The following is a 15,355-nucleotide window of genomic DNA, read 5'->3' as shown; positions in this document are numbered from 1 at the left end:
TTGTTCCTCAGAGAGGTCTGGGCTTGCAGCTGGCTTACTTAGTGCATGCATACATCTCCCCGATTAGTGGAAGTTCTAAAGAATGGCTACATAAGTGGAAACAATTTATTTACTGTACTTGTAATGTCTTAATTGAAGGATGATAAAAAGATATGGGCAGTTTGAACCTTCTAGAGACGAACTGTAGTGAAAAATATACTTAATGGGCACCTTATCTAGAGGTTCTGTAACAATTTAACTTTTTAAATTTGCTTTTCTTGGCATTGTTAGTGAGGGAGATGAGATTGTGGGGAAAATATAAACTATTATGTTTAGGCTTGAACGCTAATTGTGTCAAAATATGAAAGAAAATGTAAAGGGACTAGAATGCTAACAGGAAAGAATATATACTTTAATTAGAAATGTCAGTTACTCAGATATATCTGTTTCTTTCCATCTTTATTTTTTCTTTTTTATAGAAAATAGATAAATAATAGATAAATAATAGTATATTATAGATAAAATGAAATATAGCAGATAGGATATAGGATATAGTTAAATTAGTTATCGGGAATAGATTTTTGCTTTAAAGGTATATGTAATGAAATATAACCAAAATAAGAGGAAAAATGGTAATTTGCTTGTAAACATGATGATGTGAGTGAGATTTTTGGCTAGATATGTTAAAATTCACTGCTCTTTTTTTCTTTTCTGTAACACTTATAAAACTAATAAAATTTGCCCACATGTGGGCAAATAAGAGAGAGAGAGAGAGAGAGAGAGAGAGAGAGAGAGATCCTGCTGGTTTCTCTACCTACCCAGCAACCCCAATAAATCCCCCCCAGACCCAGCATGAGATTTTTTTTTCTGCACGCAAAAGGAGCACTGCACTGTAAGAGACCGCGACACAAACAAAGGATGGTTGCGCGCCGCCTAGGAATATATACACACACCCCTCCCATTTCGAGGGAGAAGGATGGACGTCTCCAATTGGAAATTGAAGACGCCTGTCAGCCTCAGGTGCCCAGCATTGGTCCCTCGACAGGCAAAAAATCCCACCCACACCTGCTTTTCAGCGTGAAATGGCGGGGGTGGGGTTTCTCTGGTGAAAGTAGCAGAACGCTTCCGAGCTGAGCATGCATGATTCGGGCACTCGAGCTTCCAGACACATGAGCTTCAAGTCGGTCCATCCAAGCCCCCCAAAAGGCAATGTTCAGCCCAGATTTTGGTTCGGTGTTCTCTGATCAAAGCAGAGAGACTCTACCTTTAGCACATGTTCCACTTCTCCCCATTCAGTAGGGGGAGGCTCCTATTGACTGGTACCTGAGAAGTCCCTATACTTATTGTGCCCTTTGCAGAGACTTTTGAAGATAACATTTTGTTAAACTAGAATTGGAGTTCTTCAAGGTTTTGTTCCCTCCTTTTCAGTCTCCAGACATTAAATCTCGCAGGTAAAGTTATTTAGAAATATACTACCTCTGAAATGGTGCTTCTGTTGACCTATCCTGGCTAGAAGTATTTGGTAGACCTTTGCTCCATGAATTTGAAATAAGCTCTGAACCCCTTCTAAGATCACTATCACCTATTGGGACAGTGCATTCCATAAATTAAATTAACAAATTCCATAAATTAATTGTAACATGACAAAATACTTTCTTTTTCTCTTGCCTGAAGTCACCACTAATAAGCTCCATTGGAAGACTAAGGCCCCGTTCATACGAGCCCATTTGGGCCGGGAGCGGGACGGAACTGGGGCGGAGCAAACAGGCGCAATCTCACCTCAACATCTGGCGAGCGTGCCGTCTCCGTCCCTGATCCGTCCCAACGGCCCAAACTGCGCCGCAAAAAACAACCACCTCTCTAGGTGGTTGCATCCATTGGTGCGGCGCAGGCAGGGCTGTGGGATCGGCGGCGCGTCCTTGCGCCGCCGCATCCCGGCCCCCAGCCGTACTGCGCATGCCCAAGCATGCGCAGTTCGGCAGCCTCCCCCCTCCCCTCGGACTTTTCCTCCCCGGCATCTGAGCGTGCCGGGGAGTGCTGCGCCGCGGCTAGGGGATCCGTGGGATCCCGCCGCGGCGTCTCAAGTTTTGAGCGGCTCTTGAGTAGCCGCGTTTCAGCCGGCCCGTGTGCCCGGGGCCTAAGTTAGCTATCCTAAGCAGGCCTACTCAGAAGTAAGCTCCATGTGATTCAAAGGGGCTTACTCGCAGCAAAGTGCCCTTAGAGCTGCAACCTAAAAGTGCAAATGCTAACCACAGTGACATCCTTCTAAATTCATTGAACTCATTGGGATTAGAAGCGTTGTACTTTGTTTAGGATTTGTATGGTTAGGATGCAATTCTACACACAGACTTGTTTGTGTAAAGTGCGTCAAATTGCAGCTGACTTATGGTGACTCCATAGGGTTTTCAAGGCAAATGATTTAGGAGTGGTGGTTTGCCATTGCCTTCCTCTGCAAAGTCTTCCTTGGTGGTCTCCCATCCAAGTACAACTCTGCTTTGCTTCTAAGGTCTGATGAGAGCAGGCTATACTGTACAATTGTACATTCCAGTACACAGAGTTACTGAACTATTGGTCAACGAGCTTTGATTGGATTAACTCTGCATAGGATTGCATTGCCCAAGATAATGGGAGGAGCCAGGCGAAAAAACACAACAGATTCAGGTGGGGAAAAAACACTGTCTCTGTTCATATTAGGAATGCAATGTTGCTGGTCTTGCGAGCCCTGGCTGCCATGGGAGTGGGGGGTGCCTCTGGAATGTTAAGTTTCTGTTCTACTGTGTCTTCTTAGTTTCCTTTATCTCTGTCTGCCTGGTATAGTATTTCTCTTGGGGAAAGTGACCTGTTAGTTTGGCGGGCTCTTACCTAGCCTCTGATTGGCCCTAAGCCATCAGGGGGACTCCTTGAACAAGGTATAACTGTTTGCTTCACGTGCTTTATGTTAGTTCATAGACTGTAGTTATTCAGTCAAATGGAGTTAACTGTTAATTTGTAATGTCTGTAATAGTGTATCTTATAAATAAGATAAACCTGTCTTTGTTTCTGGTAAATGCTGATCTCTTTCAAGATGGAGGTTTGCAGTGCAGAAAACTGAAAAACTGGAACACTGTGGGAAATTATAACATATTGAGACTGCTATTATATAAATGAAAAAGTGCTAGAGGGTCAGGTGGATGTCATTCGGCAATATTTCAATGAAGGGGGCTTCATGAATGATGCTAGTGGAATCCTGTCTCCTCTGGGTCCACTTGATCCTTAATGATAAGAGATCTACTTCTCAAAAAGTGCCAGTGAGTGGAGAACTTTAAGAACTGGCCTCTGCAGTGCATTCCAAATTGCATAGTTTCTCTACAGATGGGCTGTCCATGGTCTGTCACAGGCTTGCCAACTCAGGCTTAAGAAATTCCTGTAGATTTAGGATGGAGCTCATCAGGGAAGTGATGCTGTAGAATCTTCACCTTTTCAGGGGAATTTATTTCTGTCATCTAGAGATCAGTTGTAATCCCAAGGGAACTCCAGGCCTCAGTAGGAGGTTGACAACCATACCCATAGGATGGCCAACTTTGGGAGTCAAAAATTCTGGTTACATAAGTCATCAAAACTTAGCTACCATTTTAAAAGCGTCTTCTACGATCCCACCTCCAGAATGGACACAAATAGAATGTTATACATGGTTACCATGTTGGTTATATGACATGTTAATGGAACTCAAAAAGTATGGTAACTACTAATACAAAAAAACAATAAAGTTTAGAAAACTCACTGAAAATATGGTACCGAAGAATTAGTAAACTCGCCCCGGGATATTAGCCCAGTTATCATTTTTGTACCAAACATGGTCACCTGTAGGACAAGACAAAGATTGTAAAATATGGAGAAAAGCTGGAATATCATGGATAACACATTTATTAGATAATAATAACATAACAGAAAAATCAGTATGAGGGAAAAAATTGAGACTAAAATGAGGTGGTATAGATATTTACAGATAAAATACATGTTAGATTTACCTCAAATAATACAATCTTGAAATAGACAGATGGCAGAATTTGAACAAATTCTAAATAACAAAGGAGAGAACTACCACCAGGTTTGATAACATTGTTATACAAAATTTTGAATAGACTTGATGAAACACCAGTTACGTTGTATCAAAAACAGTGTTTTAAAAAACTTTTGCAATACAATTACAAACACTGAAAATTCTAAGTGGTATATGTCACCTACCACTTTACACCAACTTAATAAAGACACAAGTCCTTACTGTAGGAAAAACTGTGGACAAAAAGCAGTTTATACATTGCTGGTGACAGTGTAAATATATTAGTGAATTTTGAACACAAATAACTGAAGTAGCCTTTTACACTATAGGCAATTGTCTTGAATAAATGGACAGACTCTAGGAGAGGAACACAAAAAATGGAACTCATTACAGCTTAGTTATCTACAGCTAAGACAACAATTGCAAAACAATGGATAGAAAAACAAATTCCGACAATTCGACAATGGTTTTCCAGAATTTGGGAATATTTTATTTTGAATAAATTAGCTTTCCGTACTTCTAACCAGCCTATTGAAACATATAAGGAAAAAAATGGTAGTAGTATAGTACCCTTTGATTAGTTATGTGGCAGAAAATGGTATTATACCAAATAATCCTCTGTACCAAGAGATGATATATTTTTAGTTTGATATAACTGAATGATTTTTGTATTGATGATGTAATCTGTTGAACTGTTTTTTTTGATGTGATGTTAAACATTTTTGTTTTGTTTATTGTTATGGTTGGGAAAACGACCATTGGTACTTACCCGTGAAGGGTCCTTCTCCTCTGAGGCTTGGAGGCCATCTTGTGGGTGATTCCCATCCTTCTTCAGGGAGGCAGGACTAAGTTGAAACTTCTTCCTGTTTCCTTTGGTGGGAGTCACCCTGGCTCAGTTCGGTGCTCCGCAAGCAGTAAGCTAAATAATAACTATGCTTAACAGTAATATAGTCAGTAAGAACAGGAAGAAAACAATATATAACAGTATAACTTTGAACTAGGGTAACTTGAGACGAATCAGTATGACGACTTGGGAGGGCCAAGATGGCCTCCAAGCCTCAGAGGAGAAGGACCCTTCACGGGTAAGTACCAATGGTCGTTCTCCCCTGAGGCGGAGGCCATCTTGTGGGGTCTCCCAGAGCAGTATTTAATTTTTGGGTGGGAGGTCGTCATCTGCCGTAAGAACAGACTGCAAAAAGCGACGACCAAAGGCCGCATCAGCCGAATCATATATATTGATTTTGTAATGTTTTATGAAAGTGGAAAGAGATGACCCCAGCAATTGATATTCAGAGGTACACTGCCTCAAAACACAGAGGCTCTGTTTCAGCATTGTGGCTAATTGCCAGCCACCCAGTTGAATGTGACCCAACAGCCACGTGTGGCAGCACATTGTGTGAGGATCAATAAACCTTCAATTTTTATTGTCTGTCTGGGACTGCAAAAAAGGTTGTCATGTAACAGGATAGCAACACTACAATTGCAGAGCTTAAAGTATGCTGGCTTGGCTTTGTCTTTCTCTGCAGCTCACACTCACAGATACCAAACCTCTGGCATTCTCACAAAACTGCTTACATGTTGTTTGCAACCCCATTGTCAAAGCACTTAATAATCCAAGCAGTCCTTCACTTAGAAAAACCTTCCCTCCTCCCAAATCAGCTTTGTGAAAATTATCCCTGTCATTAACAGTACTGTAAAATCTTTCTCACAGCATTGACTGGAAAGGTAGAGTGAATTCTACTGCCTAGGAAGGCAGAGAAAGCTTTTACTTATAAAACGGAGCAGGGTTTCAGGGTTTTTTTTTTAACCCAAGATATTGAGTATTCAGTAAATTCAGATGATAGTGGCTCTGCTCCTTTTAGGGGGAGAGAAGGAGAAATAGATTTATTTTGGTAGATCCTTCAGGCTAACTTGCAACAAACTGTAATTCATCCTACTTTTTTTCTTGAAACAGACGATTTGACCCTGGTTTGAATCTGTACTTCTCATGAATCAGGGTTAGTTTTAGCAGAGTTGGAGGCTTTTTGAAAGAGTATGCAGTCATCCCACTCTAGGCTAAACTATGGGTAATGCTAGATGTAAGGTCTTCCCTTATGACTGGGAAAGTAGATTTCTTTTTAATTAACTTTTTTGAATTAGGTATTTACCTGAACTGCAAGAGAGGTATGTTAGAGTTTTGTGAATGAAACTTCAGAAGTAGAATTTGGTCCTAAGAAACAGTCATGGGGGGAATATTACTCATGTCCATGGCATGGGGAAGGGGGGGGGGTTTAACGTTGACTCCTTCACAATGCAATTTCGCAGGTCAAGAATGTTGACCCTGAAATGCCCCCTGGGGGAATCATTCTCAGAGGAGCAAACCACATGGGTGGGGAGTTAACACCCCCTATCTCCTTTTCTGAGCAAAATAATATGTTTGGAGTTCAGATCACAGAATGCCAACATGTTGTATGGCTTTGAAAACTGCAGGACTGTTTCCCATGGGAAGCCAAGCCTCCTTTAAAACATGTTTTATTCTCCTATAAATTATTGTTTGTCTCCACCACTCGGCAACTTGAGGTAAGCCACTAGCAGATCACACCATCTCCCTTATAAATAAAAGCCGAATGGTGGTGGCACTTCTCTAGAACATTCCACATGCTCCAAAATCAGTTCGCTCTCTGATCTGTCATTCAGAGGGTCTCCCTATCCACTGGCTGCTTTGCCTGCCTCCAACATTCTAAACATTTTGCTGTTCCTCTCCTCCCCTAGCCAGTCAGAACACAGAGGTTATTTGCATATGCAGCCTCATTGGCCTCTGCCTCGGAACCCAGAGGTTGTTTGCATATGCGACTTGATTGGCTTTTGCCTCTAACATTCTAAACAGTTTTGCTGTTCTGAGGCAAAATGTGTCCAATCTCCAGGTGAGGGCTGGAGATCCCTCAGAATTCCAACTGCTTTCCAGATGGCAGAGACCAGTTCCCCCTGAGAAAATTGTGGGCTCTGTATCCTTATATGCTGCTGAGGTAGCCCCCGTATGACAGCCAATGAGATGTAGCAGTCAGGGCTTCAGAGCACGGGAGAGGTTGCAGGTGTGTGTGGGGTGGAAAGCTGAAGAGTGAGGGGCAAATAACGGTAGGTTGATGATTGGCTGGGAAGGAGATAGGGTTGCCAACTCCAGGTGGGAAATTCCTGGAGATGTGAGGGATGGAGCCTGGAGAGGGTGAGGTTTCAGGAGGCGTGGGACCTCGGACAGGTACAAAGCCATAGATTCCACCCTCCAAACCAATGATTCCCTTCTGGGGAACCATCATTGCCAATCTCCAGGTGAGGGCTGGAGATCACTCAAAATTACAACTGTTCTTTAGGTAGCAGAGATCAGTTCCTCTGGAGAAAATGGTGGACTCAGTGTCATTATACCCTGCTGAGGTCACCACAACAAATTAACACTGAGTGCCCAAGGCCGGGGCACCCGCCCAGAGCCTCTTTCTAGAGGTCGTTGTATTTATTTTCACAACGGGCCTTTTTCCTAGTATGTGTATAATACACAGCTGCAGCAGCTATCCTGTCTGCTCATCTTGTGAAGATGGTTGCATAAAGATGGTTGTTCATCATTCCTGTGACTTAAATAAAAAGGTCCCCCCATGATCTACCAGCTGATGCAGCTTGCTCTTGTGATCACACACTCAGCCAATGGATATGTTAACTGATCCTGTGATTCAGCCTAAGTTACATCACATGCTTGCTATTAAATAGGTTGCAGGGGGAAATTAATTAGATCCTCTCTAATCACCTTTGTAATGAGCCGTAAATTCAGCAAAGTATTCATCAGTCCAGACACCTGAGAAGATGTTTTTTAATTTTTACATAAGTGATTAGGTAGGCCAATCAAATATATTCTTTCCTGTTAGAGCTGTATAACTTAATTGATGTAAGGTCTTCCCTTATGACTGGGAAAGTAGATTTCTTTTTAATTAACTTTTTTGAATGTAGTATTTACCTGAACTGCAAGAGAGGTATGTTAGGCTGACTGGTCCAAGGTCACTCAGCAAGCAGAGTATTCAAGCCTGCATCTTCAAGGTCCTAGTCCAACACCCTGTCTACTAAACCAACCTTGGCCCCCTTGAAGAGGGAAGAAAAGCAGGCTATAAATGTCATTTATTTAAAACATGTGTACTGAGTTTTGCTAGGCACCGATGTTATATTTAAAACAAAATTAAAAGTAACAATAACAGTCAAATGTAAACAACCACAATAATATTACAACATTAAAAACCAAAGTTATAGTCAACCAAAATAAAACGCAATTAAAAAGAAATCATAAACGTGTGCAGGATCAGGCTGTAGATCCCACATCACCGTCGGCTTTCATTCCAAAACTTTTAAGAAGTTTTAAACATTCCGAAAATCCTTCACAACAGGCTACCAGATCTCCATTGTGAAACTAATGGTTACCGGTTTTCCAGCGCCCTCCAGCGTCCTGCAGGAACGGTTTCGATAACTTCGTGCGGGGCAGTGAGGGGGTGGGAGAACCTCTTCGTTGCTGCCGCTCGTTTCTCCGGGGTGGGGTTGGTCGCCATGTGTAGCTTCCCGTACTGAAATCAGCTACCTTCGTCTCCTATGAACCTGATCCGCCTCTTCCTCACTTCCTTTAAACCGACCCGTAACAACAGCAGCACCGGCCCCTTTAAACAATTTCTCCCAGGCAGGGAAGGGGTGGGAAGCGCCGTCAAGTCACAGCTGACTTACGGTGACCCCCGTAGAGTTTTCAAGGCAAGAAAGGTTCACAGGTGGTTTGTTACTGCCTCTGCGTAGAGACCCTGGACTTCCCATCCAAACACAAGTCAGGGCCGACCCCGCTTAGCTTCCGAGATCTGACGAGGTGGTGCTGGCAGGGGCTGGGGAGGGGGAAAGCGTCTACCACCTCTCCCTGTTCCCACCCACCTTCCTGGCTCCACCAATCAGCACTCACTCGAGACGTTCTCTTGGGCAGGGCTGGGAGAGGAGGAAAAAAAGTTTAGTCAGGACTGAGGAGAGAAAAGAAGCGGCCGGAGGACCCCTGCGGCGCCGCCAGGTGAGCGCGCGGGACTGTGCTGTGCCCTCCCCCCCCCCCCGCTCCCGCTGGAGGGAGGCCTGTGAGGAAGAGGAGAGAGAGAGGAAGTGGGGTGATTCCTTCTTTATTTTCCCTAGGGACGGGTGACTGTGTATGCTTAAAAATTCTGAGGGAGGGGGCCATAATTACCCCTATACTCCTTAAGATCTGACTGGGGTGGGGCGAAGGGCCACAGAGTGAGTATCCCATTGCTGATGGGGGGGCGGGGCGTTGACACTTGAGAAAAAAGGGTATGGGAAATGTCCCAACCTCACACCCACCAGGGAAAAATCCCCTTACATATAGTAGGAAAAGGGGTTATGTGGAGGGTCTTCAGGAGAAAGCTTGGGGGAGATTTAACCCAACCACTTTTCAGGACCTGATCTGTGGGGGTTTGGAGGGAGAAGAGACATGGGGAGTGAGTGCCCCCCCCCCAGCCCAGGGAGCCTGCACATGGAAAAGGGGAGTCTACTGGAAGGCTCTAGAGTGGTAACATCTGTGTCCTAGTGACTAGGGCCTGAATCCAGGGTGGGTGTTGGGAAAAAGGAATATGAGAAGTGCCCCCCACACATAAAGGGGTCTTCAATGGAAGGCTTTTGGGTTGGCATTTAACCTCCCCACCCCACTCCTTAAGAGCTGATGGGCGGGTCATGGAAGGTGCTTCCCTTGTATCTACACCAGGCAAGAGGCTTATAATGGGAAGTCCAAGGTGGAAGACTCTTCATTGGAAAAGCTGGATTGGTTCACTGGTTCACTTCATTGGAAAAGCTGGATTGGTTCACTGTTCAAAGCTGGATTGGTTAACAGAAAAAAAAGGATATGTGGAGTGTCCCCTTCAAACCCTTAAGGAGTTTACCCGCTTTTGCATGGAAGAGGATGATGTGGAAAATCTTCACTGAGAGGTGTAGTGGGGTTTTCTCACTTCTTAAAGACCTCACCTTTGTTGGGGGTTGTGGGAAAAGGAACTTGAGGAGAGCTCCCTGCATAGACATCCCACAAAGGAGTACTTCCATTTTTAAAAAACATGAGAAAGGGTTCCCTGAAAGGCTTGGGAGGGGCATAACTCCTCCAAAGAGGATCTTGAGGAAGATCAGAAAGTCAGGGGCAATGCTCCCTCTAAGCTGTGGAGTCTTATAAGCAAAAGTTCTACTTTGAGAGCTACTGGCATTAAAGTTGTGAGCAAGTGTTTTGGCTGTTGCGTAAATTAGTTCGCTCTGGAACCATCCTTCCTGAGCTAAGACAAAAATGTGTGAGCTGGAGGCTAAAAAAACTCTGAGCTAGCTCACACTAACTCAGCTTAGAGGGAACACTGGTCAGGGGCGGGGTGGGGTAAGGAACATGAGCTCCTACTATCTCCCCCCTCTCCTTTAGGGACTTCTCTGGAGCCCCCTTACTCCAGAGAGGGAGGAATGGCGGATGTGAATCTTCAAGCTCCCCCATCAGATGCTGTTTCTTCCGGGGGAGGAATGAGGAAAGGTAAAAGACTGTGTAAAAGCATTCAGGTGACATTTTTGCTCTGTTCCTTATCTAAGGAATCCCACATACACTAGTGAAAGAGGGACACATAGTATGTGTGGGCTTTTGCTCCCCTCAGCAATAGCTTAAGGAAAGGTAAGAGAAAGTGAAGGGGCTTTGGAAAATAAACATAACTGATCCCTCATGTAGGTAGCACCCCCCACACAAACACAAATCAGCTAAGGAAAGGTTGGGGGGGATTAGGTGGAAAGTCTGTCCAAATGCGGGAGTAGACAGGAGGAAATCAAAAATCTGCAGGTGGATTGGTTCAGTTCTGCTCATAGTTGGTATTCCTGTATACAATTCTGGACTAAGTGGACCCTGGTAAAATGCTGCCTGTGCTCTTAAAAATAAGAGTGTGAGCTTGCTTTTTAGTTATAACTCAGCTGTGAAAAGATCTGTGTGTGTGCTTTTATCATGTTAACCTTAAAACACAGTGATGTGAGGTGAGCTTTGACTCCTGAAAGCTTATGCCCTGGAAAAATTTGTTGGTCTTTAAGGTGGACTCATATTTTGAAGGGAATCTGGCAAGAGAGCCAGTGTGGTAATATAGAATCAGGATTTGCCATGGAAGATTGCTGGGTCACATATTCTAACGAAACCTGCCACTTAGGTTGTTGTAAGGACAAAATATAGAAGAGGAGAATGCAGTATGCTGTTTTGGGTCTCCATTGGGGAGAAAGGTGGGATATAATTGAAATAAATAAGCAGAACAAAAATAAACCATGCAAGAATAAAATCCTCCTGACTCTGTTCTATGGTGCATCAGTTCCCAGAGAGGCTGTGAAATAGGATGACTGTATGGAGTCCACCCTTTACTTAGCGTCTTGTGGTCAAGAGATGGATAGAGACATTTACTCCAACACTTTGGAGTGGGGTATCAATAGAAAAGAGGTGAGGATGTAGCATGTTGGCATCTCCAGAAAAGAGGGGGCCACATTTTTTTTTTCATGTTAGGCCTACCAGCAATTTAAATGGCTTCACCTTGGTGTGTTCCTGTGAAGATATAACCGATTGGGGCAATTTGAGAAAATGGGGATTTTTTAGCCTATCATAGAGGGACCCACTAGTGAGATGGAGGGTGGTAGCTGAGTGATCCTGGGGAATGTGAAGAATTTACTGGGATTATAGGAGAAGCAGGAAAAGTCAGTTCCTGCTGCAAAGATGTTTTTTTGGGGGGTAATTCCCAAATCTCCTGCCAACCTAGCAGTTCGAAAGCAAGAAATTGCAAGTAGATAAATAGGTACCACTTCGGTGGGAAGGTAACAGCGTTCCGTGTGCCTCGGTGTTTAGTCATGCCGGCCACATGACCACAGAAATGTCTTCGGACAGCGCTGGCTCTTCGGTTTTGAAACGGAGATGAGCATCGCAACCCTAGAGTTGGATTCGACTGGCTTTCGAGCAAGGGAACCTTTACCTAATTCCCAAATGCAGAAAAAAATGTAGAAAGGGGTGTGGCCTAGTTGAGAAGCAGGTGGTGATCAAAGCTGATTTGCATTCTTGCCCCCAACAAATAAACAACCATTGAAGCCGGAAGTGAGCTTAACCTCAAACAGCTGCTGTTGTTCCCAGCTACACTACCCTGGGGGAGGGGGGGATGAGTCAGGCAGGTGACTAAATATCCAGGAAAACAAATAGTATGCCAGGTAGCAGTGAATGTGGTAGAGCTCTGATGCAACTTGACAAACTGAAGTGACTGCCTAAGAGTCCTGTTTTGGTCACAGATTATTGTATTTATGGCTGGTTTCTTTCTCTCTGTGATCAGGGATGTATGTGTGGATAATATTTGGGAACATTACATCTTAATCTTAAATATATGGCACACATTTTTGTTCTACAGTATATTATATTCTGATTTAATTTTAATGGTGATCATGCTAGAATTGGGGATTTTGTGGCTTCATATTCCGTTTATTGTCCAGCAATGTGCTATTTGACACCTGACAATGGTAGAAAATTAATTATATTAATATTAATCAGTTAACAGAAATTATCAGAATATAAGGTCCTGTACAGAATAAGGTAAAAGATGTTTTATTTTGCTTAGGGAATGGGTCACTTTTAAAAATCCATGTCCATGAATCCTTGCATCCTTCTCTCCAAAGCCCAAACATCACTAGGAGATAAACCCAGAGCACTGAGAAAAATGTGTCACCTAAGAGTCAATTTAGGTAACACATTTTTCTCAGTGCTCTAACAACAATAATAAGAGTCAATTTGCACCTGCTCTTTTTGAAAAAGCAGCAGCTTATTCTGGCAGTAAAATACTTCAATTCTGTACTGTTAGTACTGCCCCTTCAAGTAGGAAGTACACTTCTGTTTTCCACTTTTTCTCCATGCTGAAAAAAAAATGACTGTCCCATAGACTCTTTAAATAAGTGAGGGTGGGGGACTCCTCACCTTAAAAGGACACTGCTTAACTGTTTCTGCTCAGAAGGGAAAAGCTTAATTACCTTATACTCCTGATCTGTTCATACCCTTTCAAGGGAAAACAGCAGGAAACTGACACTGAGTCTTCTTCCTCTGGCATTTATCAGTGAGCTACCTCTTGTCAGGTACAAATCCCATGGAGATAAGAACATATCTCATGCTAAACTGCAAGGACAATTGTACCCTGACATTCTGCTAGGGAGTTTATTTTCACCCCAAATGCTATCTCTTATCAGTGACAGGCCTGTTGATATATGGAGTGTCCTCTTTCATATGGCTGGATTGTGTAATGAAGAATTCAAAGACTAGGGTCATTTGAAGGGGGTGGTGTCATTTGTATGCCTACTAACTAGTCAGATATTACTTACTTGGTCATTTGAAATTTCCACAGGAGTTAAGTTATAGTATTTCCTCTTCACTCTTAAGTCCTTCATGAAGTAGGGATGTTGAGTAATGCGCGAGATAACACGCACGAGATAACATGGGGGGGGGGAAGCGAAGCTATTTCCCCTGGAGGAATTTGACCCACAGTTGCACGATCACACAGTCCTTTGAAGCTGCGAGGGCAGCCCGCCACTGTGTGATCACACGCAACAGCAGGTGAGTTGGGTTTTTTTTTGCCATTTCTTCCCAATGCGCTTAAATAGGGAATCAGTGAATTGCATCTCAGCACAAGAGCTCCCTATGGAGTGTGCGATGTGCATACTGAGAAGGGGGAAAAAAACAACGGCCCGGAGTCGGGATGGCCTGATCAGACCATCCCGACGCCATGAGCGTGTGCTGCAGCAATCAGGCAGAGGAAAGTCCGTCCATGGCCCATAGCAACCCGTTTGCTATCGGACTTTCCTTGGTGTCTTTTTACTCCACTTCTGCGGCAGAGCAAAATGGGTTGCCGACAGGTGCAGGGCGCTGATCACATCTGATCACATCCTTTAAATCTGCCCGGTATTCGTGACTATGGCACGGCTAATTGTGCGTGTGATCGCACCCAACGTTTAAATTAATTCTGGGTATAAGCTCTGGTGTGCACGCACACGAAAGCTTATACCCAGATTAAACTTGGTTGGTTTTAAAGGTGCCACTGGGCTCAAACTTTGTTCTGAATATCACTGTTATTCAAAAATATGTGACTATTTTTTGGGGGGCCCACAGTTAGTAACTTTGGAAGCGCAGGTGTAAACAAATGGGTGTCAGTTGTGGTTTAGAATTGGGCCTACCTCTGGACTGCAAGGGCTGCTCCTTGGGGCAAGGGCCAGTCTTTGCTTAGGTTATTCTTTCAAGCATCATACACTGATCTAGCTCTTGCTGAGGTGGTAAATCTGTGTCTGCCAGTACTAGTACAGAATGTAGATGAGGATTTAAACTGCAGATCAAAAATTCACTCATAGAAAATGAAATGAGATGTTTGAAAGCAGGAAGAGTGAGTTGTAGACTAATTTTCTGTGTGTTGGGGTTTGGACTGTGGGTAGAGGAGCATTCTGTGCAAGACCATGTCTGTAGAAATTGTCAAGCCTCACCTCACCCAGAGGGGCGCTCCTGCCTCCTAACACTGTCCCTGTTCCAGGCCTGCCACCTCTCTGGGGGGCTGGAGGTCTCAGAATGGACTGGGCGCTGAGTTAATGTCACCGAGTGGACCCAAGCCGTTTTGCTGTTCTCTCTTTCTTGCACACTTCTCCTAGGCTGCCAGCCACATTCCTCCCCGACCTCCAACTCCGTCCCCCTTTTATACCCCTCCCCGCACCCTGTCCTTCCCCCATTCGGGCTTGAGGTGTCCATCAGGCCAGGCCCCGCTTCTGTATATGAGCCCCGATGCTCAGCTGGCCTCTGGGGCATGGCCGCCTGTTCTGCAGCGCTGAGAGGCCAGAGGAGAGGCACTTCACAGACAGATGGGCTCTGTGGCAGACGTGTCGGCCTTCTCTAGGCAGCTTGGCCTTTCCGTGTTTGCACCAGGTGCCTTCCCACCGCCCTGCTAATGTGCTCTGATCTGGGGCCTCACTCTCCGTGGGCCACCCTCCGCTTTGTTCCCGGGGTTGGGGTGCTGCCAGGTTTCTCCCCTTGTGGCCCTGCTGTCGTCAGCTGTCTCCTCCTTTGGCCCTGGGGCCTTTCTTTTCACCGGGTTGGCACAGCTTTTTGTGCTGACTTGGGTAAGTGGGGGTTGGCCTGGGGAGTGGGGTCCTGGGGAGTTGCCGCCAAGGCCCAGTGGGCCCCAGCCGGGACAGAAATTTACCATCCTCGTAAGAACTGAACCACAGGCGGTTTGAATTTCTTTATGCTTATTTTTTATTTATATCCTGCTTTTCTCCCTGACTGGGCATCCAGAG

At 44.5% G+C, this 15,355-nt stretch overlaps 1 protein-coding gene across 2 annotated transcripts in view; it reads left to right on the top strand.

The window, feature by feature from the left end:
• The first annotated feature begins 9,004 nt into the window (after positions 1-9,004).
• The window catches only part of ZFAND6 (zinc finger, AN1-type domain 6), a 139,325-nt gene continuing 132,974 nt past the window's right edge, over positions 9,005-15,355 (top strand). The window contains exon 1 of one of the 2 annotated variants that reach the window (XM_015419252.1): positions 9,005-9,071. The gene's annotated coding sequence lies outside the window, so the exon portion shown is untranslated. The remainder of the gene's footprint in view (positions 9,072-15,355) is intronic. The other variant, XM_015419253.1, reaches the window with a different exon arrangement.

Source organism: Gekko japonicus, unplaced genomic scaffold (assembly GCF_001447785.1).
Source record: "Gekko japonicus isolate JY-2015 unplaced genomic scaffold, Gekko_japonicus_V1.1 scaffold111, whole genome shotgun sequence".
Lineage (NCBI taxonomy): Eukaryota > Metazoa > Chordata > Lepidosauria > Squamata > Gekkonidae > Gekko > Gekko japonicus.
Note: the sequence above shows the minus strand (reverse complement) of the source record. Positions and strands in the feature narration are given on the sequence as shown.